Here is a 25,932-nt window from a genome sequence, read left to right as displayed (position 1 = left end):
CTTTCCATGGCAGCGGGGCCAAGCGATTTAGCGTTTTTATAGTACCGGGAAAGGAGAAGCGGCACTTTGCCTTTGCCGCGCAGGCACAAGGCGACGTGCGGCAGACGCCGGAGTCGGCAAGTTCCGAATCTGCGCGGGGAGTCCCCAACGCATTTCGAGTACATCGCCTTAACCACTCGGCCATGACAAAAGCGAGCTCGCTGCCGCCGCATTTCTCCTATAATCTAACACGGAGTGCGAGGTGGCTGCGGAAACCTTTTTAAAGTCGCTCTCCGTTAAAAAAAAAAAAATACCTTTCACAAGATTCGTGCCGGCAGACAGACACGCCTCAGAGGGTTTAAGGCTGGCTTCACGTTCAAATGATAAAGTCCCCCAGTCCGGATGTCAAAATACAACTTTGGCAGACAGAAAAAACATCAACAAACCACAAATGTGGAAAAGGATTTTACAAGCTGCACCACACTGACATTTAACTGTCACTATAACTTGTGACAGGCATGATACAGCTACCACAATGCAGCTACCTAACCAACAGTTTCCTGCAAGTTCCCAAGGAGGCCATAGTACAGCATGGTTACTTAACACTGTACGGTCTGGAACCAGACAACATAAGACCAAACTTGAGGTCGTGGATGCCTTCAGGTGCCACACTATTGAATTGGATAGAAATCCAAGAAACAGTAAGCACTGAAGACGTACAGGTAGTTAGTTTGCTTTAATGGAACAAACCTCCAAACCACCCTGGCAGGTGCCCAACACAGGTGTCATGGTTCATCAGGGGGGCTGGGAACAGGAACCGGTGTTATTGTAACACTGCTGCTGGGAAGCTGGATCATGACTGACAATGTACTCTGAATGCTGTACTCTTACATCAAGATGTACTCCGGGTAGCACGAATGAGTCAAAGGTACCATTTCAAAAGAAAGGAAGTTACCTCTTCCCCAAATATCTGCCTACAGAGGTATCAGATACTGACAGTGAACTTCCTGATTTGTAATGCCTAGACTGAGATGATGTCTCCTACCGTGTTTATACATACTCCAGATGTTATTCATCCTGTTTGTTCCCAATGCTGGTTCCGGTATGAATTCTCGAGGAGTAATGTGGACATTTAAGGTTAATGTTCTAATTACAAGGGACATCACTTAACTCTGTTTTGTTTTGAAGGCAACAACGCCTCAGGACCTCGTGACCTTCAAAAAGGGGGGATATGTAGAGGCAATGCTTGTTAATAAGACAGAATTAAGGGCTGCTGTGCTTTCCCAAATGAGGCCCCATCTCTCTCTTCATCTCTGTGGTGCAGCCACAGAGAAACTATTCATGCAGGCTGATTTAAAGATGTTTTCTTTTGATAAGGGACAGCTCCCAAATGGGGATGCACTTAGCTAAGCCTGGCTATCATGATCAATGGTCATCCATTGGCGCCTATCTGTCTAGGGAGTGCCAGATGGACATCTGGATTGCATTCCTAGGTGTCAGGAGTAAGTGACTCATATCTCACCTTGATCAACCAGTCAGGGACTGGTAGGGCCATGTAACCCATGTGGGACTCTGATGCCCATTAAACTTTCAGCCAATGACAAGCTGAAGTTCCTCCAGGTAAAAACAGGCAACAGAGAGCCTGGAGAAGGAGAACTAGTAGGACTATTCCAGTAGGAGAATTCTAAGGAGAATTCCAGGGGTGCAAGACAATTCCATGGCAGGACGGCCCAGGAGCAGAAGGCTCCCAAGGGCAGGACATTCTCACAGCGCGCCTCCTGACCATCCTGAGACTCAGCCCGGACAACCACGGAACGGCCAGTGTGTCCGAGTGCCAGTACTTTCCTCTGTTCTAAGAGTCGAGAGCGGAGGTTGCCACGAATAACCAGAGGATCCACCCGAGGTTAGCATCAGCAGCAAACCTCGTGAACAGGTCGGAACTGTGGACAGCTGAATCACTATTCAGAACAAGCGCTTCATCAGGAACGAATCGGTCCTCTTCCTGACCTGCTGGGACCCACAGTCATCTTTTCTCCTGTGCACAAACTTTGCTAGTTAAAGCCAACACTAACTAGCCGGTCAGTGAGCATCAGCAGCGCACCGTCGCAAGCAGCACATTACAGCCTGGCACCTAGCCAGAGAGTGCGGATTGGACATCAACAGCCTGCAACTGTTCCTTTGTGCCCACAGGAGATCTGAATCCCGAGAGATTGGATGAGTATTCAACTTCACTGCATTACAGCTCGAGAATTCCATTGTTATCCCAACCAGTTGATATCAGTTTAATTCTTAAGAGTTATGTACTTGTTTTGAGTATCTAATGTAGAAGTTGTAATCAAGTTCAATTATGAAACGGTCTAGATGAATGATATACTGAACGTATGTCCTCTTGATATATGTAACTCTTTGTAACTGAATGAATATATACCTTTTGTATTCTGATAACCCTCTCGATAAGATCTGTTAGGTTTACATGCATATTCTATGTATTAATAAATGTATCCTCGTGTATTAGTACCTGTGTGTGTGCGTTGTTTGAGTTATATCGCATAGTTGGATTCTAAAGCCATTAAAAGAATTATTTTTGTGACTTACACAAAAATAATTTTTGGCTACAATTAATAATTGTCCCCGTAAATGCCCAAACCCTACAGAACTGGTGCCTCGTGAGAGCACACTACACCAGCTTCCGCGGGCTTGGCCGGAGTCAGGCAGCAATTCTGTCTTATAGCTTCCCTCGAATAGGAGCAGTAGCGGATCCTGAAGCAGATCCCAAAAGGTGCAATAAAATTCTTTAGGGAGCCCGTCAGCACCCGGAGTTTTCCCCTTCTGTAAGCTCTCCATAGCCTGTCTCAGCTCTTCTACTGTCAAATCCCTCTCAAGTACTTCCCTATCTTCTTCACTCAAAACGTTTTCTAGCTTTGAGGTAAAAAAATGAATTTCTTCATCCTTTACCTCTGTAGAGCTGTACAGTCTTGAGGGCCTCGGTGCAGGAGAGGATAGCACTCGGCTCTGTTCTCTCTCGTCCCTCCTCATCAACTACACTTTCCATGACAGACTTGGAGCCTACCACTTTCCTGAAAAAGAAGCGAGTACACTTCTCATTTTCTTCCAAGAACTGCACTCTGCTTCTTAACAGCACTCCTCGACTACTTTCTTCGGCTATGCTCCGGATCTCCTTTTTTAAAAGGGTGATATCCTCGAGCACATCGAAGCCACTGTGCAGCATCATGTAGAGACGCTGCAGCTGCCTCTGTTTCCTGGCTAGCACTCCTCTCCGTCTGGCAGCAGCCTTCCTTCCCTCAGCCATGAAAAAGGCCTTTGTCCTCACCTTCACCTCCTCCCACCACTCTCCTACTGACCCGTACAGACACTGCAAGGACAGCCACTGTGATAGTTTCTCCTTGTAGCGGGATACTACCCCCTCGTTCTCTAGCAGCTTTGTGTTGAGTTTCCAGAGGCCTGGGCCAAAGACAGTCCCGCCCTGGAGTTCCACTCTACACCCTAAAGCCTGATGATCTGAGAAGAAGACAGGCTGAAGATTGACCCCAACAACTTTCACTCTCTCTGAGACAAAGCAATAGTCAATTCTGGAGCTGCTATTCCTCCCTGACCATGTATATCCTGCAGTTGTGGGATATATACATCTATATGTGTCTGAGAGTTTAAAGTCTTGAACTAAGTTTTGCAGGGCCAGTGAGCTGGAATCCAATTTTATCGGAGAGCTAGACTGCCTGTCTGTGTGCTCTAAGATACAATTAAAATCCCCTCCCACTATCACGTCTGTGCTACATAACAATAGGGGAGAGAGTGCCTTGAGTAGCTCCACCCTTCCTCCCACGTCAGTAGGACAATACACATTGATTAGCCGCAGGTTAACGGTCCCCCATTCCACATCCACACACAGCAACCTGCCATCTATGACCCTCTGAATACTTTTCAATTTGAAAGCCCATCCTTTGAAAAGAATAGCCACGCCAGAGGCTCTGTTGTTATTGTCCCCTGACCAAACAGAAGGCCCTTTATCCCACCTATCTTCAAAGCTTTTATACCTCTCTTGATAGGCTAAAGCACACTCCTGCAACATCAACACATCTCCCTCTCTCTGCTGGAGGTAATCAAAGACAGACTGGCATTTCACTCTGTCATTGATACCTCTGGTGTTAAGAGAAATTATGTTTAGAGCCATATTAGATAAGAAAGTGGAACCAGTCTTTACAAAACACATTTCTCTTCGGTCTCACCTGTTACCTTCTTCTTTTTCTTTTTCATCTTACCAATTTCCTGCCAGCCATCCTCTGAATGAGCCTTCATCAGGGTGGCAGCAGTAAAAGCATTCACGGAGTCCATTTCAAGGAAGGGGGTAGAGGGAGGGGTGGAGGGGTTCCAGCTGTCCCCATCGCCATGCTCTCCTTCCTCCTCGCTCGGGGAGAAAACAGAGTCATTTTTGCACTCCGGCTGTGCTGACCCCTGCGAATTCCCCAAATGTGGAAATCTCGACTGCATAATTTCTGGTAGTGGGGGACTGCGTTCGCGCTCTCCCCTGATGTGCTTGGTCCAAAATCAGATACGAGAGGGTTAGGACACCACGAGCTGCGTGGCTGCGGAAGGATCCCGGTTCGACAGGAGTGGACGCCGCTGCTGGTTCTCGCTGGCTTTTAGTTAGGGGTCCGGAGAAGCATCTCAAGCTAGTTCCACTACTCCTTCCGGACGTTCATTCCCTTTTCAAAGTCAGTCGTTTTGCTGTAGTCTGCGTTCTTTAGGTTGATTATCGAAGTTAGCCTTTATTTGGTCATGGGGGGCCTCGGTACTGTATGCTGAGTCTAAAGACAGTTTCACCCGTTTTCTGATTGCTCGGTTCTGTACCAGTGCAGACATGTCAAACAGTGAATGGCTTTACCTCTATTGTATCCGTGCTCAATGAATGAAATCGGTAACAAATGAATATATGTCTAGTTAGACGAAAAACGAGTGGTTTATCGACTCATCTTCATTTGCAGATTTAGAGGCAGCTTCGATATTCGTTTTACAGACAGGTTTTTTTTTTTGAATATGGGTCACACACATGCCACAGCAACAAAACATCCCTAGAGATGAGGCTATAGATCACCTTTCCATCCTGCAGGTTTTCCTCCCAAAGCCTACGGCACCAACGGCGACCCCTGCTGGCCGGGAGAGCAAAAGCTTACAGCACCTGGTATCCCCAGGCAGTCTCCCATCCAAGTACTAACCAGGCCCGACGCTGCTTAGCTTCCGAGACCAGATGAGATCGGGCGTGTTCAGGGTGGTGTGGCCGTAAGCGAAAGCCCCAGCCCCTGACTCGCTACTTGAAGCTGTGTGTGGCGGGGGTTCCGTGCCCCCCGAGCGGGACTGAAGGATCGTTCGTGTGCAACTCTTTGGAAAGAAGCTGCTTTCCAAATCGCATTGCGTGCCTGGATGTTGGCGAATGCGCTCCCTTGTGTTAGCTCGTCCCGCACTGGAGGAGGACAAACAATCTGCACGGAGGAGCACCAGGCAAGTCTTCACCAGACAAAAACCTCCAGTGCACAGCACTCTGGAAACATTTCGGGGCTTTCGCGTGTTTATTTCAGCACGTAAAGCGCACCGGTCCAACACGTCGGCCGGGCGCGCGGCGCCTCCGCCCTCTTGTGGCCTTGTGGCGTCAGAGCAAGAGGCTCCTTCTCGCTGCCCTTCCGCTGTGTTGCAGGGCCCCGAGAGGGAACCCGGAGCGCGCACTTTGTGGGGGGCGGGGGACCGCGTTCGCGCTCTGCCCCCGGTCTCTTGCGCGAGTACTAAATCTCACGGACAGGGGGGCCTCGTCATTGATTGTTACAGGTGAGACGGGGATTAGGAGGAGACCCCGACTGATGGGTAAAGGGGAGCACTAACACCAGAGGGACACCCCCGGCGTCTCTTTTTGAGAGACGCCCTGGGGTTTCCTAATGGCCAAGGAGGGTCGGGACCTCGGTTTGACGCCTCCCCCGAAGGACGGCGCCTGTTTGTGCAGCAGAGTGTCGCCATCAGGAGGCTGGGGTGTAAGAGAGCCACACAGCCCGCAGGGTGAGCGCTCCCTACTGGTCCCAGTCACACCTCTTGCAGGAGAAGCAGCAACCGGAGCTTTTCCGGGGTGGAATCTCCCATCCGGGTGCCGGCCAGGCTCACACCTGCTGGGCTGCCCCGGGGGTGAGCCCAGTCGAGAGTCGCAGGGCCAGATCTAGTCACCGGGGAGAAACGATACAAGTGAAGGATTGCTCGGCTCTCGGCACTTGAAAAGACCGACAAATGTCTCGTTCCCGCCGGAGCTGAATGTAACCGCATGTGTGGTGTCGTCTTCTTCCCCCGCCCCGCTGTGTTTGCTGTATTGTCTCTGAAGCCGGCCCCCCCGAGACGAGACGGGCTGTTCCTGTGCCCCAATTAACACTTTACAGGTGCCATTCCCCGGCATTGTGGCCATTGTCGGTGCTCACACGCGATAAGATAAGGCGGAGGAGAGCGGGGCATGCCCAGCGGCAGACATTCAAGGAGGGGGCAGTGCGAGGTGAGGTGAGGTGCGACACGCCGGAGCCCCGTCGCAGCTAATGCGGAGCACTTGTTGGACTGGCATCGAAAGGACGTGTGCGCACGGAGCGAGCCTTCCCTGCGGCGGAGCGCGGGAACTTTCTCCCCCCCTCCCGCTGCAGGAGTTGTGTGCACTGCAGCGGTGCCGAGAGAAAAGCACAGAAGGCAGCAGGCTCTGGAGAGCAGGTTAGAGACGGAGCCTTGTGGGCAGGCGAGCAGGCCCGTTTTTTGGAAATTGCTGAAAAGGTTTGTTCGGTGTGTGGCAGGCGCACGTCGCGAGCTTGCGTGGCGATCTGCCGGTCTGGAGTTATGCAAATGAGGCCGAATTGCATCCCGGGACATGCTGCGAATGCGCAACGGCGACTGCAGATGTGTAGGAAACGGCGCGCTCGTTTTCTCGTTTTGCCCACACTTTTGAGTGTTAGTGTGGCGTGTGAGTGTGTGAAAGAGTGGGCCCAGCAGGAGGCGGTGGCGTGCGGGGCGAGGAGGTGGCCTAGGCTGCGCGATTTGTGCTGTGGGTGCGGGCCGCTTGCAGGGGCCTGTTTAACTCATACTTACCTGGCAGGGGAGATACCTTGATCAAGAAGGAGGTTCACCCAGGGCGAGGCTCGGCCATTGCACTCCGGCTGTGCTGACCCCTGCGAATTCCCCAAATGTGGGAATCTCGACTGCATAATTTCTGGTAGTGGGGGACTGCGTTCGTGCTCTCCCCTGATGTGCTTGGTCCATAATCAGATACGGGAGATACTTTTGAATCAGCGCGAAACGCCGTGTGCTGTCAGTTCGATTTCATTTTGCTCGTCGCGGCGCCCGGTTTTTGTCTGTCAAACGTTAGGTTGCGCTTCTTCATGCTGCATCGTCGGCATGAGTGGAGCTTTTTAAACGTCTGGACTTACTGCGCCCCATAAGAAATCGTTTGTCCCCGTTCAAAAGAGATTGTGCGATGTCCTGCAGCGTTCGCAAAGCAAACCTTTGACAGTTTGATAAGAGCATAAATAAAAAGGCGATTTCTGCGTCTACCACTAATGTAAGAGCTATTTCAAGTGCGACGTGGTGCGGCTTTTCAAATGCTTGTGGGCATTTCTCTGTTGTTGATTCTTTTTTTGTGTGTAACAAAGTGGCATTTTCATGTCCGGACGGGGAGACTTTATCATTCCGACATGAAGCCACCCTTTAGTCCTCTGAGGTGTGTCTGTCTGCAAGGCTTGTATTTTGGAAATGTTTTTTTGAAACGGAGAACGACTTTGAAATAGGCTTCCGCCGGCGCCTCGCGATCCAGGTAAGATTGTAGCAAGAACGCAGCGGCGGTGGGGTTTGCTGTAGTCGTGGCTCAGTGGTTAAGGCGATGGAATAGAAATCCATTGGGGTCTTCCCGCACAGGTTCCAATCCTGCCGACTACGTTGTCCGCCTTCAGTCGGTGTGTTTCGGCACAAGCAAAGAAGCGCGCCTCTTTGCTGTTCCTGGTGGTTTTAAAACGCCCAATCGCTTGTACCTGCTGCCTTGGAAATAAGTTCTTCAGCGTCCGCAAATGGCATTTTGCAGCTGGAAGCAGATGTCGACGCGTTTTGCACAGAGCACCAAAAAAGCGTCTTTTTTGAAGGCCCAGGCACTGAGCATTGGTGGTTCAGTGGTAGAATTCTCGCCTGCCACGCGGGAGGCTCGGGTTCGATTCCCGGCCAATCCAGTGGCTTTTGCAGCGAGCGGCTCCATCACTTGCATCCCCTTGCAACTCGCAACTAAAAACCCACTGAAGCTAAGCAGGTGTGAGCCAGGTCAGTACCTGGATGAGGATGAGCTACAGGGAAAAACAAAGCTTCCAGCTGGAAGCGGTGTTAATGGTGCCGGCGGGGGGGCGCTCACCCTGAGGTCTGTGCGGGTCCCAATTCCCCAGTATAGTGACGGAGATGCTGTGTTGTAAAAGGGCGCTGTCTTTTGGATGAGATGTAAAACCGAGGTCACAGCGCTCTGTGGTCATTCAAAATGACCACCAAGACCTTTGACAAAAGCTCTTGGTAATTGATGGTCTTCAATAATGCTTCTCCTTTAGGTACATTTTAAATCAGCTGAAAAATGCTGTGAAATGGGGGGGCACTTCAGGCCAGTGTAGGATTTGGGTTACAAGAACCATGAAACTGCACGAGAAAGCCCGTACACTGAATTACACGGCTTTCTATTCAAAGGAGGACAAAAGAAATTCCCTGAGTTTGATTTTTTGCAGCACAGAGAGGAGCACTGTCGTGAGGCCGGTTAGCTCAGTTGGTTAGAGCATGGTGCTAATAACGCCAAGGTCGCGGGTTTGAGCCCTGTACGGGCCAGGTCTAGGTCCAGGTCCCTGTTTGTGAAACAGGCAAATGACTGTCTCAGGGGCCCATTCCTCATTCTCAAGACACATGTATGCAGTATGTACACCGTGCATTGAGCAATAGGGACTGAATACACCACAGGTAAGGTTAGAAGTCATTCTGAGGTGCCACATGTGAGGGATACAGCTAGGCATCCGAAATGTAGGGTTTGAGACCCTTCAGGAGTACTGCATCCTTTGAGACAGACCCGTGCATGTTAAACAAATGATCATTTCTTTCGGCATTAGGGACTAAATATACTAAACATATGATGCTAAAATGTTATTTTCACATATATTAATGTAATAAGTGATTGCTTATGCTTTATAAACAAATCTAATTAAAATAAAAGCTTAAGTTTTGTATTTATCTTGTACCATAGAACATGATTTTCTTTGTATTTCAAGCCCACAAAGTGTCCAAATGACGCACTACATGATATAAGGAAGATTATCACATGCATATCGGTATTATCTTTCTTATGAAAATGCATTCCTTTCATTACCTTTTACTTTTTAAAATGAACTCAAATTGAGTATAATGTAATAATTTAAGTAGAATAGATTCTAATAATATAATGATCCAGTGTTTTGCACTACTTCACTGCTTCACTGCTCTATGCCATCTGGAAATAAATCCTCAGACTGCTTACTGCCCTGGGCATGTACCAATAAATTAAAGGAGCACATCTGTTTATCACTGCGTTGAAGCAGGAGACACACAGTCTCTGCAAACACATCCTAGATACAGTGTTCCAGCACCTTTGACCTCATCCAGAACGTATCATTTCTTGAAAGGGATTGCTGTCCGAATGCACATCTGAATCCCAAACAGAATCTCTAGTAAAATACGATCATTTGTGAAACAGGCAAATGACTGTCTCAGGGGCCCATTCCTCATTGTCAGACACATGTATGGAATGCTTTCACCGTGCATTGAGCAATAGGGATTAAAAACACCGCAGGTAAGGTTAGATGTCATGTTCTATGATCATTTCTTTCAGCATTAGGGACTAAATATACTAAACGTATGATGCTAAAATGTTATTTTCACATATATTAATGTAATAAATGATTGCTTATGCTTTATAAACAAATCTAATTAAAATAAAAGCTTAAGTTTTGTATTTATCTTGTACCATAGAACATGATTTGCTTTGTATTTCAAGCCCACAAAGTGTCCAAATGTTCTATGATCATTTCTTTCAGCATTAGGGACTAAATATACCAAACGTATGATGCTAAAATCCTGAAAAAAGGATGTGCTCCATCTCGTCAGTAGATTGGATTCCAAAACTGATTTGGGTCAATATACATTACCTTTGAAATTAAAGTACAGTCTACTGTAGGGAACCATCAACTTAGAAAGCATTGGCCTTCCCTGGGGGTCAGGTAGGTGCAAAAGATAAACCTTTATCCTATCTTTATCTTAAGATAAGTGGCCAAGCAGTATTTTTCCAAGTTTCACCAAGCACATCATGTTGCCATAGTAGACAAAGTTCTATAAAATGTTAAATAACTTTTAAAAAAAGTATCTTGGTCTTACAGTACTGTACAAGGTGAATTAAACTGTCCCTGGTAATAAAAAGTAATTAGAAGCATCTCAGAAACTTTATCTCTAGAAACATTAGCTGTTTTATATCATGTAATTTAGTGTGATGTTGTCAGAATTCAAGGACATTATCACACACAGAAATTGGTTCAGTTAAATCTAAAAAACACAGCTAAACATGGGTTTAAATGTAACAGAAGTCTTACCTCTTGTCAAAAGATTTAATTCAAGAAGCGATGTAATAAATGATTGCTTATGCTTTATAAAGAAGCTTAAGTTTTGTATTTATCTTGTACCATAGAACATGATTTTCTTTGTATTTCAAGCCCACAAAGTGTCCAAATGACGCACTACATGATATAAGGAAGATTATCACATGCATATCGGTATTATCTTTCTTATGAAAATGCATTCCTTTCATTACCTTTTACTTTTTAAAATGAACTCAAATTGTGTATAATGTAATAATTTAAGTAGAATAGATTCAGGTAGGAAATATATTATATAATATATTTTGACAGACAAAAGTCATGATGTTTATGGCTGACATCATTTCACATGGGTGAATTTTAAGCTAAGAAATAAAAACATTTACAATGAAGATACCATTGCTTAATTTTAAATGCCTTTAAAAAATAAATACCTCCTGAGAATAATTTGCCACTCCCAGATCCTTGGTAAGGTACTGTTTGAATCCAATCAGGAGAGGAGCATCCAGGGAGTGCTTTCTATAGAGTCCAGCTTGGGCCACTCTCTTCCGGCCTGCTGATACTTTTTAACTACTCAGGGCCTGTAAGGATATAAAACACCGGTTTAAACATTTTATACCTATAAGACAAATTAGAATTTTAGTAAAAAATAGATACATCTGAAAAATAAAAAAGTCTTACTGCTGATAGAGTTCTTCAGAGCTCACATCTTCCCCTTCCTTATCCGCTTCTGTTTCAGTTTCTAGAGCAGCCTCTGGCATCTCTTCCTCCTGGACAGCGGCCTCTTGCTCAGGGCCGCTGGAATGCAGGTAGATTCTTTTCAACATGCTTTTACATAATATGTTGTAACAATGATTTCAAAAAGAAACTACAGAAGCCTTACAGATTAAAAATATCTCACCTTGCCAATGTGTCTTCAGGCTTCCCATGTACAAAAAGGCCCAAGGACTCTAGCAGTCTTACAACCACTATCCTGTTTGCCTCACCAGACACGATCTCTATTCTGTGGTAATCCACGATGACCCCGTTCTTCAGGTGATTCATCATGTCCTCCCTCGCCTGTTGAGAGGCCATCATGATCTTTTCTGCCGTGGCGTGCTTCATACACGCCCTCTTCAAGTGAGCAGGAAGCTGATCAAGAGTATTCAGGTACATCTTGCACACCAGGGGAATCCGCGCGGGTTTCCTTTGAAAATAAATAATACCATCTGTGTATAGAAACAAGCTAAGACTGATTTCTTAAATTATCCTTAAAATTCTCTCTCATAGTTTGAGCATAATGATTTTATTGCATTTATATAAGAATTGCTCATTGCTCCTAAATAAATAATGGTCTCAGTCACAGACTTTCCAATAGAAGCCATTGTGGAGTTCAGCAACTGCAGGTCCTAGAAGTGGGGAAGGAATTTTAAAAGAGAAATTGAATTACAATACAGAAGGAATGGCTGAGGGTTCACTGAAATATATAAATATACAAATTCCAAAGACTGAGTCCATATAGAAACAACTACCTTTCATTTTCAGTATAAGAAAAAAAAACATTATCTTCCAAAGCATCATAAAATTGTCCCTTCTTCCAGACTCTACTTCTCTCTTGTAGTAGTATAGCAGACCTTTCCAGGTGAGCAGATCACAGAGTCCGAAATGAGCTTCCTCCATCAAGCAAAGTACCTGAACATGACTCTGTCTTCATAAAAGCGCCCCTGTAATAAAGAAATTAAATCCGAAATCAAGAGGGCAGTTGCCTACCGAAATACAAGAAGTCATCAATTTTAACCTAGCAACACATTAAAGGCTGCATCTATACAAGTACGATTCTAGAAATGCTCACCAGATTACGTTTTAAGAAGGAACTGCGCCTCAGGTTCCGCCGAGATCTTAACTCGGATGGCAGGATTCAGAGTCCGGAGTGCGGACTGATGGCGCACGGAGGGTCCATATACTGTGGATCCCTCAGTGATCTTCCGCATATTCAAACCGCCAGCGTGTGACTCCCCTGTCCCCGTGACCTCATTGCTCTGCTCTCTCCTCTGTGCAGCTGAGCCCGACTCACGGTAAAATGGAAAAAAATATGCCCTCGACGCGAGATTTATTCTGGAGCGAGCCAGTGTTGCGCATAGCTGCCTTCAAAGCAGTTAACCCAGGTTCGATTCCCGGCCAACGCAGTTGCGAATGTTTTCAAATGCTGTCATGAGCCTTGGATTGTGACTAGCAAAGCGAAGCCTTTTGAAAGAGCTAAAGCACTGCAAAACGGAATTGAAGGAGAATCTTACAGGGGATTCTGAGCAGTGTCTGCATACATGCAGTCAGATAAAGGTGCTGAAAGCTTGAGCTACTCTCAATGTCATGCTGCCCTTCCCCGGAGTAAATCTGTTACATTGAAAGGATGCTTCTGGCAGGTTCAAAAAGGGACCCTTGTTAATTGGAGAAATCAATGATTTCGAATGAATTCTGTATGCGTTAAAAGACAGCTATACACAGAAAACATGCAGGACACTGCTCATGATGTTTCCCGAGCCGAAACACAGTGCGTTTTTCCAAGCCATTTGACAAAGCCCACCCACTGAAAACTGCAGCAGATCGTGTAAAGACGTTCAACTTTGTAACTACTGCACGCACAGGAAGCAGAATAAATTCCTCTTTTCAAACTGTCAAAGGTTTGCTTTGCGAACGCTGCAGGACATCGCACAATCTCTTTTGAATGGGGACAAACGATTTCTTATGGGGCGCAGTAAGTACAGACGTTTAAAATGCTCCACTCATGCCGACGATGCAGCATGAAGAAGCGCAACCTAACGTTTGACAGACAAAAGCCAGGCGCCGCTATGAGCAATATGAAATCATACTGACAGCACACGGCGTTTCGCGCTGACACAAAAGTAATCTCGACAGACGCTGTTCTCTGCATAAAGCTGAAAGAGCTAAAGAGCGTTCCTGTTGACACGTAACAAGCTCGTTTCTTTCTACCATGATATCACCGTGACCAAATCTGTCTTTAAACACCTTGCTCAGTCTCCGACAAGACTGTCAAAAATTGCTTTCGCCGATTGTATTGCAAACCGGCGGAAGCGGGGTATTGGGAAAAGTTTTCAACTAGCAATAATCGCGCCTCGGCTAAACCTCACAGGCTACGATACTGCCACTGCGCAAAGCTGACGGTTGCCAGGCAACCGCGGGGATCCTATGGAAATCGTTATCGATCGTCTCATGGCATGTCGTTGCGGTAACGCTTCATATTTGTCGTCTTCTTCTTCTTCTAGCTTGAGGTTTTGAAGAATTTCATGACAGACAAGGGCTCCGTTGGGAACAAAGGGCGTTGTGAGAAAACCGTTGCTTATTTTCAGCAGCAGAAATACAACCCTTTAAATACAAGATGACAGAACAATGACGAAGGGCATGCCGGGAGGAACTCATGCACTACAGAGGAAAGGGGGCGGGCACGTACAGTTCACATTCAAGCCACAAGTACTCTTCTTGGATGTTGCACAAACAAATCCTAACGTCTTGAAAGCATTGCAGCATGTTTGTGTCCCACTTCCCGTGGCTGCGGGACGACTGACACGAACGGACAAACACAATCTGTGGCGTTTAGCATGACATAGTCTTGCAGGCATCGTGCTGTCTCACTGCAATATTATACCGCTGGAGGAAACAGTCCATCTGGCCATGAAACTCATTTGAACGTCTAGCTACAGCAACTAACAATATCATGATTTATTCAGGATGTGTGGAATCAGCACGTCCCGGAGACAGCTTCCGAAATCGTGAGCATTCTCTGGTGGTAGGGGCGTTCAAGATGGCGCTCAGGTGGGAGGTAAAGTTTAGTGGTTGGGGAGTTTTTTTTGAGTTTTTCATGACCTGAATGTTAATTTTTGCTTTTTTTGACTACAGAAAAATAAGGACTTAACACTAGTTGTTTAAACTTCAGTTTTAATTGAAAGAAAAAAAAACGATTTTTTTTAGGTTTAAAAAGTCCGATATGAGTAACACTGGGAAAAGAAAAGAGAGTGCTGGGTCTTCGAAGGAGAACTCTAAGATACCTCAATCGTATATGTATAGCACTACAAAAAAATCGATGGCAACTAAAGGGAAAAGTGAAGCAGCTGCAGGGGCAGCAACAGGGCGGAGGCGCCGCGCGCCCGGCCGACGTGTTGGACCGGTGCGCTTTACGTGCTGAAATAAACACGCGACAGCCCCGAAATGTTTCCAGAGTGCTGTGCACTGAAGACTTGCCTGGTGCTCCTCCGTGCAGATTGTTTGTCCTCCTCCAGTGCGGGACAAGCCAACACAAGGGAGCGCATTCGCCAACATCCAGGCACGCAATGCGATTTGGAAAGCAGCTCCTTTCCAAAGAGTTGCACACGAACGATCCTTCAGTCCCGCTCGGGGAGCACGGAACCCCCGCCACACACAGCTTCAAGTAGCGAGTCAGGCGCTGGGGCTTTCGCTTACGGCCACACCACCCTGAACACGCCCAATCTCGTCTGATATCGGAAGCTAAGCAGCGTCGGGCCTGGTTAGTACTTGGATGGGAGACTGCCTGGGAATACCAGGTGCTGTAAGCTTTTGCTCTCCCGGCCAGCAGGGGTCGCCGTTGGTGCCGTAGGCTTTGGGAGGAAAACCTTCAGGATGGAAAGGTGATCTATAGCCTCATCTCTAGAGATGTTTTGTTGCTGTGGCATGTGTGTGACCCATATTCAAAAAAAAAAACCCGTCTGTAAAACGAATATCGAAGCTGCCTCTAAATCTGCAAATGAAGATGAGTCGATAAACCACTCGTTTTTCGTATAACTAGACATATATTCATTTGTTACCGATTTCATTCATTGAGCACGGATACAATAGAGGTACAGCCATTCACTGTTTGACATGTCTGCACTGGTACAGAACCGAGCAATCAGAAAACGGGTGAAACTGTCTTTAGACTCAGCATACAGTACCGAGGCCCCCCATGACCAAATAAAGGCTAACCTCGATAATCAGCCTAAAGAACGCAGACTACAGCAAAACGACTGACTTTGAAAAGGGAATGAACGTCCGGAAGGAGTAGTGGAACTAGCTTGAGATGCTTCTCCGGACCCCTAACTAAAAGCCAGCGAGAACCAGCAGCGGCGTCCCCTCCTGTCGAACCGGGATCCTTCCGCAGCCACGCAGCTCGTGGTGTCCTAACCCTCTCGTATCTGATTTTGGATCAAGCACATCAGGGGAGAGCGCGAACGCAGTCCCCCACTATCAGAAATTATGCAGTCGAGATTCCCACATTTGGGGAATTCGCAGGGGTCAGCACAGCCGGAGTGCAATGGCCGAGCCTCGCCCTGGGTGAACCTCCTTCTTGATCAAGGTACCTACCCTGCCAGGTAAGTAGGAGTTAAACAGGCCCCTGCAAGCGGCCCGCACCCACAGCACAAGTCGCGCAGCCTAGGCCACCTCCTCGCCCCGCACGCCACCGCCTTCTGCTGGGCCCACTCTTTCACACACTCACACGCCACACTAACACTCAAAAGTGTGGGCAAAACGAGAAAACGAGCGCGCCGTTTCCTACACATCTGCAGTCGCCGTTGCGCATTCGCAGCATGTCCCGGGATGCAATTTGGCCTCATTTGCATAACTCCAGACCGGCAGATCGCCACGCAAGCTCGCGACGTGCGCCTGCCACACACCGAACAAACCTTTTCAGCAATTTCCAAAAAACGGGCCTGCTCGCCTGCCCACAAGGCTCCGTCTCTAACCTGCTCTCCAGAGCCTGCTGCCTTCTGTGCTTTTCTCTCGGCACCGCTGCAGTGCACACAACTCCTGCAGCGGGAGGGGGGGAGAAAGTTCCCGCGCTCCGCCGCAGGGAAGGCTCGCTCCGTGCGCACACGTCCTTTCGATGCCAGTCCAACAAGTGCTCCGCATTAGCTGCGTCGGGGCTCCGGCGTGTCGCACCTCACCTCACCTCGCACTGCCCCCTCCTTGAATGTCTGCCGCTGGGCATGCCCCGCTCTCCTCCGCCTTATCTTATCGCGTGTGAGCACCGACAATGGCCACAATGCCGGGGAATGGCACCTGTAAAGTGTTAATTGGGGCACAGGAACAGCCCGTCTCGTCTCGGGGGGGCCGGCTTCAGAGACAATACAGCAAACACAGCGGGGCGGGGGAAGAAGACGACACCACACATGCGGTTACATTCAGCTCCGGCGGGAACGAGACATTTGTCGGTCTTTTCAAGTGCCGAGAGCCGAGCAATCCTTCACTTGTATCGTTTCTCCCCGGTGACTAGATCTGGCCCTGCGACTCTCGACTGGGCTCACCCCCGGGGCAGCCCAGCAGGTGTGAGCCTGGCCGGCACCCGGATGGGAGATTCCACCCCGGAAAAGCTCCGGTTGCTGCTGCTCCTGCAAGAGGTGTGACTGGGACCAGTAGGGAGCGCTCACCCTGCGGGCTGTGTGGCTCTCTTACGCCCCAGCCTCCTGATGGCGACACTCTGCTGCACAAACAGGCGCCGTCCTTCGGGGGAGGCGTCAAACCGAGGTCCCGACCCTCCTTGGCCATTAGGAAACCCCAGGGCGTCTCTCAAAAAGAGACGCCGGGGGTGTCCCTCTGGTGTTAGTGCTCCCCTTTACCCATCAGTCGGGGTCTCCTCCTAATCCCCGTCTCACCTGTAACAATCAATGACGAGGCCCCCCTGTCCGTGAGATTTAGTACTCGCGCAAGAGACCGGGGGCAGAGCGCGAACGCGGTCCCCCGCCCCCCACAAAGTGAGCGCTCCGGGTTCCCTCTCGGGGCCCTGCAACACAGCGGAAGGGCAGCGAGAAGGAGCCTCTTGCTCTGACGCCGCAAGCCCACAAGAGGGCGGAGGCGCCGCGCGCCCGGCCGACGTGTTGGACCGGTGCGCTTTACGTGCTGAAATAAACACGCGAAAGCCCCGAAATGTTTCCAGAGTGCTGTGCACTGGAGGTTTTTGTCTGGTGAAGACTTGCCTGGTGCTCCTCCGTGCAGATTGTTTGTCCTCCTCCAGTGCGGGACGAGCCAACACAAGGGAGCGCATTCGCCAACATCCAGGCACGCAATGCGATTTGGAAAGCAGCTCCTTTCCAAAGAGTTGCACACGAACGATCCTTCAGTGCCGCTCGGGGGGCACGGAACCCCCGCCACACACAGCTTCAAGTAGCGAGTCAGGCGCCAGGGCTTTCGCTTACGGCCACACCACCCTGAACATGCCCGATCTCGTCTGATCTTGGAAGCTAAGCAGCGTCGGGCCTGGTTAGTACTTGGATGGGAGACTGCCTGGGAATACCAGGTGCTGTAAGCTTTTGCTCTCCCGGCCAGCAGGGGTCGCCGTTGGTGCCGTAGGCTTTGAGAGGAAAACCTGCAGGATGGAAAGGTGATCTATAGCCTCATCTCTAGAGATGTTTTGTTGCTGTGGCATGTGTGTGACCCATATTCAAAAAAAAAAAAACATCTGTAAAACGAATATCGAAGCTGCCTCTAAATCTGCAAATGAAGATGAGTCGATAAACCACTCGTTTTTCGTATAACTAGACATATATTCATTTGTTACCGATTTCATTCATTGAGCACGGATACAATAGAGGTACAGCCATTCACTGTTTGACATGTCTGCACTGGTACAGAACCGAGCAATCAGAAAACGGGTGAAACTGTCTTTAGACTCAGCATACAGTAACCACTCGGCCACCTCGTCTAGGAAACTGGGCTGTCCTGACATGGGTTGGCGCACTCCAGTTGATCTTTTTCTTTTTTTTCCCTCATACTCGAGGGTCATTTTCCTGTTCCACATGCGATTTCAACATTTTCCTTGGGAGATGTCAAGCCAGCAAGCCACTGCTGTGGTTCAGTGGCCAGTGTGGAGTTCAGTGGCCCTGTTGTACACAGAAAGCACATTGAGCTCCTTGGACATGAAAAGTTCCAGATAAAAGCCATTTGTCATCCTTTCTCTTGGTGTCGATGTTGCTATTGTATGTAAAGGTGGCAACTTGCTCAGCGAGCAGGCGGAGCACACACCGAATGCAGATGTGTCTGAGTGGTGTGTCCAAGTGGCTGCAAAAGGACAGCACTCCCGGGGCGCCGTGGCTTAGTTGGTTAAAGCGCCTGTCTAGTAAACAGAAAATCCTGGGTCCGAATCCCAGCGGTGCCTTTTTTTGTTCTGTGTTCTCGAACAGAACTGGTCATTATGGACAACCGCATACGTCTAGACTTAATTAAATGCAAGTATTCATTTCCTGTCTTGAACGACTTGTTTGTCTTAAAATGGATGCAACTTGCAAAACATGAAATACAAACCTCGCTAATCAGCGCTCGCGGCTGGCAAAAAAAAAATAAGTCAGCAATGACTTCTTTAACCTTAAGCCTGCTAATGGAGAAGAACCTAGTCGCCACATCACATACATCCGTTTCAACGATAAGAAGGTAACAACTATCCTCACTCCAGAGTAAATCTCACGTTGAGGGCATATTTTTTTCACTTTACCATGAGTCGGGCTCAGCTGCACAGAGGCGAGAGCAGAGCAATGAGGTCAGGGGGATAGGGGAGTCACACGCTGGCGGTTTGAACACGCGGAAGATCACTGAGGGATCCACAGTATGTGGACCCTCCGTGCGCCATCATTCCACACTCCAGCCTCTGAATCCTGCCATCCGAGTTAAGATCTCGGCGGAACCTGAGGCGCAGTTCTTTCTTAAAACGTAATCTGGTGAGCATTTCTAGAATCGTAATTGTATAGATGCAGCCTTTAATATGTTGCTAGGTTAAAATTTATGACTTCTTGAACTTCAGTAGGCAACTGCCCTCTTGATTTCGGATTTAATTTCTTTATTACAGGGGCGCTTTTATGATGACAGAGTCAAGTTCAGGTACTTTGCTTGATGGAGGAAGCTCATTTCGGACTCTGTGATCTTCTCACCTGGAAAGGTCTGCTGTACTACTACAAGAGAGAAGTAGAGTCTGGAGGAAGGGACAATTTTATGATGCTTTGGAAGGTAATGTTTTTTTTTTCTTTGAAATCGAAATGAATCAGAATATCAGTGCAAAAGACAAACTCTTGGTTTGGTTTAAAGAGATATGGTTTTAAAACAGACAAAATGTAGAAAACAGGTGTTTCTCACTTTTGGAAAAGAATGGACCGGGGGTAATATTTTACTAGTTGCAGTGCTAAGCTCACTGGGTTACAGCCCTGCAGTGTCACACGAGGGCCAGTGGTGCAATGGATAATGTGTCTGACTATGGATTAGGAGTTTGGAGGTTCGACTCCTGTCTGGCGCTGGTTGTTTTTAAACACATCAGCCTACTCCCTAAGTAGTCTGTGCTACTTACTGCATTGTAATCGTACCCAGTAAGAGATTTCCTTCATGTAAATGAACTGCACCTGACAGCTTTAGAAAAACACCTGGGCTCAGTACGGTGCTGAGAGCTCAAGTTGTGTAGAATGTAATAATTTAAGTAGAATAGATTCTAATAATATAATGATCCAGTGTGTTGCACTACTTCACTGCTTACATACATCCTAAATACAGTGTTCCAGCACCTTTGACCTCATCCAGAACGTATCATTTCTTGAAAGGGATTGCTGTCCGAATGCACATCTGAATCCCAAACAGAATCTCTAGTAAAATACGATCATTTGTGAAACAGGTAAATGTCTCAGGGGCCCATTCCTCATTCTCAAGACACATGTATGCAGTACGTACATCATGCATTTAGCAATAGGGATTAAAGACACCACAGGTAAGGTTAGAAGACATTCTGACTATATTCTAAAATATTGGACTCATATTCTTATGATGGCAGACATGATGCTGTGTTTAAAACCGGGGTTAATGGACATTATATGACTGTCAATTCTGTTTTGTTTTGGAGACTCTTGGCTGCCTATGTGGTACAGTGCAGCGTGAAGAAAACATTTTCCAAAACTGTGTCAGCTCAAAAGTTGTAAGAAAATCTTTCCAGCTGCTTTAACTCTCTTCATTTTTGTCATTTAATTGTCTGTCGGCACTATGTAGCAGCGTTGCATGACAACCCATCTCACCACGGAAAGGAACCTAACAGCTTTTGTAAGAGAGGAGAAAAGGACCTGGCCCGTACGGGACTCGAACCCACAACCTTGGTGTTATTAGCTCTAACCAACTGAGCTAACCAGCCTCACGACAGCAATCCTCTCTGTGCTGCAAAAAATCAAACTCAGGGAATTTCTTTTGCCCTCCTTTGAATTGAAAGCCGTGTAATTCAGTGTACGGGCTTTCTCGTGCAGTTTTATAGTTCTTGTAACCCAAATCCTACACTGGCGTGAAGTGACCCCCCATTTCACAGCATTTTTCAGCTGATTTAAAATGTACCTAAAGGAGAAGCATTATTGAAGACCATCAATTACCAAGAGCTTTTGTCAAAGGTTTTGGTGGTCATTTTTAATGACCACAGAGCGCTGTGACCTCGGTTTTACATCTCATCCAAGAGACAGCACCCTTTTACAACACAGCGTCTCCGTCACTATGCTGGGGCATTGGGACCCGCACAGACCTCAGGGTGAGCGCCCCCCCGCCGGCACCATTAACACCGCTTCCAGCTGGAAACTTTGTTTTTCCCTGTAGCTCACCCCCATCCGGGTACTGACCTGGCTCACACCTGCTTAGCTTCAGTGGGTTTTCAGTTGCGAGTTGCAAAGGGATGCAAGTGATGGAGCCGCTCGCTGCAAAAGCCACTGCTTTGGCTGGGAATCGAACCAGAGCCTCCCGCGTGAGAAGCGAGAATTCTACCACTGAACCAACAATGCTCAGTGCCCAGGCCTTCAAAAAAGACGCTTTTTTGGTACTCTGTTAAAAAAGCGTTGACATTACCTCTTTCAAAAGGCTTCACTTTCCTAGTCACATTCCAAGGCTCATTGAACCCGGGCTTTTTCCTCCAGCGGTATAGTATTGCAGTTAGACAGCACGATGCCTGCAAGACTATGTCACGCACTGACGAGACTGTCAAAAATTGCTTTCGACGATTGTATTGCAAACCGGCGGAAGCGGGGTATTGGGAAAAGTTTTCAACTAGCAATAATCGCGCCTCGGCTATACCTCACAGGCTACGATACTGCCACTGCGCAAAGCTGACGGTTGCCAGGCAACCGCGGGGATCCTATGGAAATCGTTATCAATCGTCTCATGGCATGTCGTTGCTGTAACGCTTCATATTTGCGGCCGGACACTTCCCGCCCCCCAAAGAAAAGAGCGCCAATCAGACAGGCGGAGACCGAGGACTCACAGAGCAGACGGCCACAGTCGCCATAATAAGAGCGATTGTGAGCGATTTTGTTTTCTCTCTTTGACCAGCCCAGCTGCGCCCCACCCGAAGGCAGGGAAGCACAAAAATTGTATGGAACTCATTCATGCTCCTCTCCATGGAAATCTTTAGTAAAAGGCAAAAGATTTGTACGAGATGAAGAGAAACCAGAGTGCGTGGCAGCACAGCTGCAGGAGCCCAGGCCGCCTTCAAAGCCTCTGCCCTGCCGGTCGTGGTTGGCAATGCACCTGGCCTTACAAATGAGCCAGTGGGGCCCGTTCAGCTCCGGGCTCATCGCCTGCGGCTCTCGGCTTACCTGGCAGGGGAGATACCTTGATCAGCCTGTAGTTGGAGTAGTTGGATTGTTTTCTTGTTTTGTGGAAGCAGTGTTTGTTTTGCAGTTTGAGATGGCAACCTTTGGATCCCGCAACAATGCTGTACGTTTTGAGCTTTTGGATGACCTCTTCATGGATCGTATGCAGTTCAGCAGAAAAGTGTTACAGAAGGAACTTGGCTTTGAACCTCGGCACTTGGATTTCATCTTCGCTCTCCCAGGTCAGAAAGCATTTGAGGTTGTTTTTGCTACCTATTCTCTGTTTGAACAATGTGTGGATGTGTTTGAGGCAAAAAAAGGGAAAGTTCCTGCCCTTGAGAAGATCAACTTGCAGCCTCTGACACAGAGAGAGAGGAAAACGGTGCATGTTGTTATGTTCTCGGAACTGGCAAAGACGGAGGACATTCACACCTGGCTTAAGCAGTACTGCACCGTCCACCATGGAACTGAGGTTAGAGATGTTGACGGTATAAAAACAGGAGCAAGGAAATTCGAGGTTCGCTTGCTACCGGACAATGTAAATGGAGGCTTAAGGCACCTGCCCTCTACGATCCGGCTGGGCGCCTGCAATGGCTATGTTTTTTATGTGGGACAACCAAAGGTGTGTCGGCGCTGTGGTGCTGTGGGACACCTGGCATCGTCCTGCACTGTGAAATGCTGCAAGACCTGTGGAAAACAGGGACATTTAGCCTCTGACTGTTCAATGCTGCCAAAGTGCAATTTATGTGGTTCGGAAGGACACGTTTTTAAGAACTGCCCTCACGCCTACGCCAATAAACTCAAAATGAGAAAGGATGAGGCAGTGCTTGTTTCAGCCAAACCGGCCCGAAAAGCCAAAGCAAACAACAAGTCAAACAAAGAACCCTTGTTGGACAAAGACTCTCAGCCTCCAGCCAGGATCAGTCCTGCTGTGGCTCCGGGGCCGGTGGAAGAGAAATCCACTACGCTCCCACAACCGCAGACTGCACCAGACAAGCACGAGGGTTTGAAAACCCCCGAGAACAGCGAGGACCCCTCCCCCACTCCTGCTCCTCAGAACAAGGGCCAGTGTGGGGCCCCCCGGTGGAGCGGGTCCAGCGACGATACCCAGGATTCAGCGGAGCTGCTTTTCTTAGACTCTGCAAGTGCTACAGATGCCCTCCTCTCCTCCATCCAGTCCATCACGGAGGATCTGCAACAGCTGGTGGGTGAGGGGGAAGAGGAGACTGGTGCATCGGCTGCACCCCTTTCCCCTCAGTGCTCCCAGGAGCTGGACTTGAGGAAAAGGAAAAATGACTCTGTTTTCTCCCCGAGCGAGGAGGAAGGAGAGCATGGCGATGGGGACAGCTGGAACCCCTCCACCCCTCCCTCTACCCCCTTCCTTGAAATGGACTCCGTGAATGCTTTTACTGCTGCCACCCTGATGAAGGCTCATTCAGAGGATGGCTGGCAGGAAATTGGTAAGAAGAAAAAGAAAAAGAAGAAGGTAACAGGTGAGACCGAAGAGAAATGTGTTTTGTAAAGACTGGTTCCACTTTCTTATGTAATATGGATCTAAACATAATTTCTCTTAACACCAGAGGTATCAATGACAGAGTTAAATGCCAGTCTGTCTTTGATTACCTCCAGCAGAGAGAGGGAGATGTGTTGATGTTGCAGGAGTGTGCTTTAGCCTATCAAGAGAGGTATAAAACCTTTGAAGATAGGTGGGATAAAGGGCCTTCTGTTTGGTCAGGGGACAATAACAACAGAGCCTCTGGTGTGGCCATTCTTTTCAAAGGATGGGCTTTCAAATTGAAAAGTATTCAGAGGGTCATAGATGGCAGGTTGCTGTGTGTGGATGTGGAATGGGGGACCGTTAACCTGCGGCTAATCAATGTGTATTGTCCTACTGACGTGGGAGGAAGGGTGGAGCTACTCAAGGCACTCTCTCCCCTATTGTTAAGTAGCACAGACGTGATAGTGGGAGGGGATTTTAATTGTATCTTAGAGCACACAGACAGGCAGTCTAGCTCTCCGATAAAATTGGATTCCAGCTCACTGGCCCTGCAAAACTTAGTTCAAGACTTTAAACTCTCAGACACATATAGATGTATATATCCCACAACAGCAGGATATACATGGTCAAGGAGGAATAGCAGCTCCAGAATTGACTATTGCTTTGTCTCAGAGAGAGTGAAAGTTGTTGGGGTCACTCTTCAGCCTGTCTTCTTCTCAGATCATCAGGCTTTAGGGTGTAGAGTGGAACTCCAGGGCGGGACTGTCTTTGGCCCAGGCCTCTGGAAACTCAACACTAAGCTGCTAGAGAACGAGGGGGTAGTATCCCGCTACAAGGAGAAACTATCACAGTGGCTGTCCTTGCAGTGTCTGTACGGGTCAGTAGGAGAGTGGTGGGAGGAGGTGAAGATGAGGACAAAGGCCTTTTTCATGGCTGAGGGAAGGAAGGCTGCTGCCAGACGGAGAGGAGTGCTAGCCAGGAAACAGAGGCAGCTGCAGCGTCTCTACACGATGCTGCACAGTGGCTTCGCTGTGCTCGAGGATATCACCCTTTTAAAAAAGGACATCCGGAGCATAGCCGAAGAAAGTAGTCGAGGATTGCTGTTAAGAAGCAGAGTGCAGTTCTTGGAAGAAAATGAGAAGTGTACTCGCTTCTTTTTCAGGAAAGTGGTAGGCTCCAAGTCTGTCATGGAAAGTGTAGTTGATGAGGAGGGACGAGAGAGAACAGAGCCGAGTGCTATCCTCTCCTGCACCAAGGCCTTCTACTCAAGACTGTACAGCTCTACAGAGGTAAAGGATGAAGAAATTCATTTTTTTACCTCAAAGCTAGAAAACGTTTTGAGTGAAGAAGATAGGGAAGTACTTGAGAGGGATTTGACAATAGAAGAGCTGAGACAGGCTATGGAGAGCTTACAGAAGAGGAAAACTCCGGGTGCTGACGGGCTCCCTAAAGAATTTTATTGCACCTTTTGGGATCTGCTTCAGGATCCGCTACTGCTCCTATTCGAGGGAAGCTATAAGACAGAATTGCTGCCTGACTCCTTAAGAGAAGGCACTATCTCTCTCTTGTTTAAGAAAGGAGCAAAGAATGACATAAAGAACTGGAGACCCCTCAGCCTGTTAGGCGTGGACACTAAGATCCTGTCCAAAGCCCTTTTCCTGCGCCTACAAAATGTAGTGGCCTCACTGGTAGGGAAAGAACAGACTTGTGGGATAGCAGGACGCCTGATGAGCGACAACCTGGCCTTGTTGAGGGATGTCTGTCTGTACTCAGAGGATCGCTCCCTCCCTCTGTGCATTTTAGGTGTAGACCTAGAAAAGGCCTTTGACCGCCTAAACCGGCAGTACTTAACATTGGTACTTGAGCACATGAATTTTGGCCCCATCATGAGAAAGTGGATTAACCTGCTGTACACAGGTAGCAACAGCAGAGTAATGGTTAATGGCAATAGATCACACCCCTTTGAAGTCTGTTCAGAGGTGAGGCAGGCCTGCCCATTATCCCCCTTGTTATTCGTTTTGGCTATGGAGCCCTTAGCCTGTGCCTTGCGCCAGGATCAGGCCATTAATGGGATACCAGTGCCTGGAAGTGGGGGAGGAGAGGTAAAGACATCTCTATACATGGATGACGTCACCCTGCTCCTCTCTCACAATGCCTCAATTAGCAAGAGTGAGATTTTTTATCAGAACTGGAGGGAGCCAAAAGAAGGACATGATCTCAG

The 25,932-nt window shown here is 48.1% G+C and overlaps 8 non-coding genes and 2 pseudogenes across 8 annotated transcripts; 5 read left to right on the top strand and 5 right to left on the bottom strand.

Moving 5' to 3' along the window:
* Positions 1-4,344: 4,344 nt before the first annotated feature.
* On the top strand, positions 4,345-4,525 carry LOC138227111 (U1 spliceosomal RNA; annotated as a pseudogene).
* Positions 4,526-5,161: 636 nt separating this feature from the next.
* On the bottom strand, positions 5,162-5,280 carry LOC138227125 (5S ribosomal RNA). The gene has a single exon (XR_011184846.1). It is a non-coding gene; the product is annotated as a 5S ribosomal RNA (ribosomal RNA).
* A 1,807-nt stretch (positions 5,281-7,087) lies between these two features.
* Positions 7,088-7,251, top strand: LOC138227106 (U1 spliceosomal RNA). The gene has a single exon (XR_011184831.1). It is a non-coding gene; the product is annotated as a U1 spliceosomal RNA (small nuclear RNA).
* A 6,401-nt stretch (positions 7,252-13,652) lies between these two features.
* Positions 13,653-13,794, bottom strand: LOC138227114 (U4 spliceosomal RNA). Its single transcript, XR_011184836.1, has one exon. It is a non-coding gene; the product is annotated as a U4 spliceosomal RNA (small nuclear RNA).
* Positions 13,795-15,086: 1,292 nt separating this feature from the next.
* On the top strand, positions 15,087-15,205 carry LOC138227103 (5S ribosomal RNA; annotated as a pseudogene).
* Positions 15,206-15,841: 636 nt separating this feature from the next.
* Positions 15,842-16,005, bottom strand: LOC138227108 (U1 spliceosomal RNA). Its single transcript, XR_011184833.1, has one exon. It is a non-coding gene; the product is annotated as a U1 spliceosomal RNA (small nuclear RNA).
* Positions 16,006-17,812: 1,807 nt separating this feature from the next.
* Positions 17,813-17,931, top strand: LOC138227124 (5S ribosomal RNA). Its single transcript, XR_011184845.1, has one exon. It is a non-coding gene; the product is annotated as a 5S ribosomal RNA (ribosomal RNA).
* A 772-nt stretch (positions 17,932-18,703) lies between these two features.
* On the top strand, positions 18,704-18,777 carry trnat-agu (transfer RNA threonine (anticodon AGU)). The gene has a single exon. It is a non-coding gene; the product is annotated as a tRNA-Thr (tRNA).
* Positions 18,778-21,587: 2,810 nt separating this feature from the next.
* Positions 21,588-21,729, bottom strand: LOC138227119 (U4 spliceosomal RNA). The gene has a single exon (XR_011184841.1). It is a non-coding gene; the product is annotated as a U4 spliceosomal RNA (small nuclear RNA).
* A 230-nt stretch (positions 21,730-21,959) lies between these two features.
* Positions 21,960-22,076, bottom strand: LOC138227121 (U5 spliceosomal RNA). The gene has a single exon (XR_011184842.1). It is a non-coding gene; the product is annotated as a U5 spliceosomal RNA (small nuclear RNA).
* Positions 22,077-25,932: the final 3,856 nt, after the last annotated feature.

This window comes from Lepisosteus oculatus, unplaced genomic scaffold, assembly GCF_040954835.1.
Source record: "Lepisosteus oculatus isolate fLepOcu1 unplaced genomic scaffold, fLepOcu1.hap2 HAP2_SCAFFOLD_239, whole genome shotgun sequence".
Taxonomy (NCBI): domain Eukaryota; kingdom Metazoa; phylum Chordata; class Actinopteri; order Semionotiformes; family Lepisosteidae; genus Lepisosteus; species Lepisosteus oculatus.
The sequence above is the reverse complement of the archived record's forward strand: the minus strand, read 5'-3'. Positions and strand labels throughout refer to the sequence as shown.